Here is a 5302-nt window from a genome sequence, read left to right on the forward strand (position 1 = left end):
CGCTATGTTGTCTGTAAAAAGTCATTGTATCCATAGGATATATAAAGTTATACACGGCTAGTGTAATCTACTGAATTAAAGGTTTTTAAGAAAACACACTAAAAACTAAAAACAACACGACACGTACGGAGCTACTGGATAAGCATTCTGCTCGTGCCGGCGCCAGAAGTCTAATTTATAATAAGTATATACTGTAAGTATGTACTGTACTAAGTATATTTGATGGGAGGCTGTATCTGCCATGTACAGCAGCATATTGTTTTGTACAATGTCATGCAGATAGAATATAGTGGACTGTAGCAACAATGCGGATGCTAAAGGTGGAAATGATGTTAGCTTGAGTGTAAATTAAGCTTATTATAACTACAGTCTTTATTCCAGGAATTTGATTCAAACTATAATTCTTTACAGTGACTCAGGGAGTGAATGAAGATGATGCTTTAGTTGTTGCTGTCATGTCAAGTTTCTTTTTATTATCCAGAATTTTTGTTTTCTTTATGGTTGCCCTGGCATCAAATGCAGTCGTACCCAGCCTGGAGATCAGGACTTCCCTCAAGGGGCTGAGGAGACGTGATTAAAAGGATAGAAAAGAACAAACATATTATACTGCCACAGAAAATTGTTGTTGTTTCCTTCTCTCTGATCTTTGCTTATTCTTTTTTGAAATAATTGGATAGTAGTTCTAGCTCCCCATACTTCCAACAATATTCAAACTAAACCATTTGAGAACTAATAAAATCCCTCTTTGATTTAACACATGCCACCTGATACAAGGTGTATCAGGTGGCATACATTTGGAACCACTGATCTAATGCACTCTCAGTATTTCCAACTTAACCCACCCAATTTACAATGGGTCTGCTATGTCTTTCCAATGTGCTGTCTTGTGATTTTTTTTTATTATTATTATATTGCATGCTGAATTGCATCTTTTGTCTCTGTGTGTGATTATTTGATTGTTTTTCTCTGAAGTTGCTTTTGTTGCTGCAGGGCAAGCCTCGACTTGATTTGTTCTTCAAACACTTCCCGAGGCTATTTTCTGCTGTCCCTGCTTTGACAATTGATATTGTCTCCACGAGGAGACAAAAATCAAGGCCAGGTTCTAACGGGGGAAAAGGAAACTTGTGTCAATGCAGAGACCAGGATACCATGTCAATGTGACAAAACAGTAGCTACTGTACAGGCTTTTAAATAACTTTATAATTTATAATTTTTCCAATTATGTCATCTGGGTTTTTGTGGGAAAGAGAGAATGTTCCTCTGGTCAGTGGATTCCAGTCAGTGATGACAAGCGCTTCCACATTTCCCGTGTGGGCATTTTTCTTGGGGTGAACAGGAAAAAAGCCATGTGATTCAAATGAAAGCATGAAGGGACTTAATTGGCTTTTCAGTGGAAAGAAAAGCTTTGAGAGACTAGAGCAATAAGGCAGGGAGGGGAGTGAAAGGCAATGAAACAAGAAACATTAGTTTTGGAAACGAGCTCCATAATCCATGCAATTAAAATGAAGTGGCTGACCAAGCCAGACGGCCATTTCCGTTCTCTATTGTAGCATTGCTCGTGCTCAGCTCCTCCCAGCGGCATGCTCCTTTGATCCTTTCATGACTCTCTGGAGCTCAATACAGAGGAACGGGACATTTAGGAACATTTTTATTTCACTGACTACAGCTGTAGGCTATTTGAATACAAGAACTATGTTTGCATTATGTGGACACAAAAGCCCACATAAAGATACCGGGAAACATTAGGATCATTCAAGCTGAGTCTGAGTCCCTTTCTGACGCTGGAATTGCAGGGCTTTTTTCCACTTGGCAGCTGTGAAATGGTGTTGCAGGCTATCTGGGGGAGCAAAGTATAGGCTTCCCTTTTTGGGGCTCACAGATCACCTGAATCTGTGACACCTTTCTGATTGCAGCTTTGTCAGGATCCTCTATCTGGCACAAAACTACTGAGTGAATCGTCCTCTGATGCAACCACTGTGGAGAATTTAATTTGGGAAACACAGACACTGCGGAGAGTTTCACTCTTACGGATGATGGATGAGCAAGAGTTTTCAGATGCAAAGAACTCTCACATTTAGGCCCGAGCACTTCTGTTGATAGTGTCCTTGAGGGAAGTGTTCTCCTTCACAATCAGTGTCCAACTAACCAGAAAACAGGGGAAAATAAGTTACAATTACACTTTCCGGTTTGTGATGAAAATCTCTTCCTGAGTTCAAGGACGGACTTTACCATTAGGCAAGGTAGGCAACCATCGGGGCCTCAGCTACGAGAGCCCATAATCGTTATATATACACAATGATGTTAAGACACCGTATGTATAAGATTATGTTCCCAACACACTTGTTGCCAAGGAAGCTAAAAAGCCATTCCTCATAATATTAAACAATGAAACTAGTAACGGAATTAATTTATCTCACTGGGCATTCCAGAGAAAATACAAAAGGGAAATTAAAGCTAGGATAGGAAATATATTTCAGAGCATTTTCTGGTTATGCTGAAATTCTTTCTAGCTCAGCTCATGATGCACTGAGCTCCTCTCTCCTCTTTCAGGTTGCCATGGATCGTGGTTGTGCGTGCTGCCATGGTCCTACTTGACGTACACTCCTAATATTATTGTTATCATCATTATTATTCATTATTCATCATTCATCATTATTATTATGGCAGTTATCATCATTATGGCTGTCATCATCATCATTATTATAAGTAGCAGTAGTCATATTTCTATTATAGTTGTTTCTGTTGCTATTATTGCTGTGCATTTGTGCATCTCTCACTCTCTGTCTCTGTCTTTCTCTCCCTCTCTCCCGTCTCAGCCATCAATAAATCAAATGTTATGAAAAAAACAAGAAATACATCTGGTATCTGTGGTTGTTGCATGCCTGTAATAGGCCCAAGCAATAACATTTTCGGATAGATACTAGCCATCTCTTGCTAGTTTCTCCAGCATACGCTACCCTAGTTTTAATCCAAGACTGTAACTTTTGCTGAACAGCAGCCACTTGGTAAAAAATAACAATCACAGGATAATGCCATACCAAAATGGAAATGTTAAATTGTGGCTTTACGTGAGTAGCGAAGAGTTATTAAGTCAGAATATTGACTCACTAATATCCCTTACACAGCAACATATGTCTAAAGTTGGGCTAACATTAGCCACCCTAAGCTGCTGGTCATAAAAGACCAAGTAAGGCTGTAGCAGTAAAACCAATGATAGTGTTTATAGCAGCCATGTTGACACAAAATAGTAGGGTAAACTCCAATGATACTAATTGAGGTTCCGCTCCGTTCAGGTAAACAGAGTCAGGATGCTGCTGCTGTGCATGCTGAGTCACTGAAAAGGCTCTGCTACACTAAATGGAATGGACCCTTAATTAGTATTATTGGTAACATCGAGTTTACCCTACTATTTCATGTCAAAATGGCTGCTGTGAAAAACGTCCATTGAGCATGGGTGTGTTTTATTAACCTGACAACACCAGGTGGTTTGTTACACAGAACCATCTGAAAAGTCATCATTGGAGACCGTTTGGAAGCAGGGCAGGCACTTTACTTACTTTCCAGGTGATTGGATGAACCACCTGTCTAACAGCGTGCATCAACTTCAGCCAACAAACCCTATTACATAGTCAAACTCTCAGTCGGGAGAATAGTGAAAACACCTTACCCATCAAGAAAAGTTGAGTGCTGTTCATTGCTCTACTTTCAATGAAGAAGTACTCTCCAGTTCTGATAGAACTGATGCTAGCAGCATTTATGCTAACCGCTTTAGCAGCCATCATTGTTGTTTTTGAGTAAATAGTCACTGCTCAGACATGTCATCACACACACCTAGTGTTAAATCACGCCTATAGTTCTACGACGTTGCTGCCACTCTGTTCCTCAATGTAGGCCGGTTGGTCCAGTACCACTGTGGTTGGACACAAATTCATATATAGCTTGAAGCCTGGCAAGATGGATTCTTGTGTGATCTTGGGATTTTGTGAGTCAAACCGGCCTTGCAAGGTTAGTGTTTTATTGCAAAGTTAATTATAAAAGGACTAACAATTTTTATATGAAAGTTGCATCCCTTTAAAGCGTTCCTTGAAAAGCTTCCAAAGGTCACTTCTTTTTAAGTTGCACACCCTGAAATCACTAGTAGAGTTATGTTAGTTTCACTTGACGACGTGACTGGAGTCAGCTGGAACTTATCGCCACAGCATGGTAGCAAGGCATCAGCTCACAGTTTCAGCAGGCAGGCATATACAGGAAGACGAACTGTACAATAAATACAAATTCACAGTATTGCTAGGAAACAGGGAGAGCTGCAGGTTCAGAACAAGACTCATAAATGCAGGGGAACATTGTGCAGTTTCCCTGCTCCACTGACTTGACTTGGTAATGAACTTCCCCAACATTCCCTGATCCTAATTAAAGGGACAAAGATAATGTAAGACAAGAAGACTATATTCAAGAAAGAGGGAAAGAGAAGATGCAACAGCATGCTGTGTGAGTACTGGAGGATGTTTTCACATTTTTTCGCAACATTTTTTTTGTTGAGCTGGTGAACATAGTGGAGTGTGTAGTTGCCAAAGAGCCAGATATTTCCCTCAAGAGCTCAAGGAGGAGATCTAAAAGGAGAGTGGACTTATTTTAGTCAAGTGGACGCTCAAAAATTAGCAACATTTTGCCAAAACTTTAGTCATATTAACTTTATGGGGTGATAATATGACAATGTTTGTTTACAGCTATTGAGCTACTCCAAAGTGGCTACAATAAATAAATACAGCTTTTACCATGAACATTAGTAATGTCATAACATACTTGTGATTGTGGTAACGCATTACTTGTTATGGGTCCCTCAGGAAAAATACAGAAAGGTTCTGAGAGACTTGAGTTTAGTAAGTTGGGTTCATTTCCACAGAAGCCCTAAAGGGCCATGCATTCATACACTTTTTTTCCTCCGTTTTCCCGTGATAACGAGTTCATTTTCTCGAGATCTCGAGATAACCACAAAACGTTTGTTTTCCGAGATAACAACGAACTATACATATACGAGATCTCAAGATAATGTCGAGGGGTGTAACGACTGCGGTGGCGAAAGCGCAGCCGTTACATGTCCCGATATCAGCGTGGTGCAATGCAGCCCACTTAAATTCAAGTGTCAGCAAGTATTCTCCGCATTATGCGTAATGTTGGGAGGAAAAGTTATCACTTTCCAGTTTAAAAATAAAGTATATAGAGAGTAAGCTATAATCGAACCTACGATTTAACGATGAAAATATGTCTCCATTAAACGTGTGTATATGCCGTGACTTCTAAC

This window comes from Morone saxatilis, unplaced genomic scaffold (genome assembly GCF_004916995.1).
Source record: "Morone saxatilis isolate NCDOM2014 unplaced genomic scaffold, NCSU_SB_2.0 Contig5, whole genome shotgun sequence".
Taxonomy (NCBI): Eukaryota; Metazoa; Chordata; class Actinopteri; family Moronidae; genus Morone; species Morone saxatilis.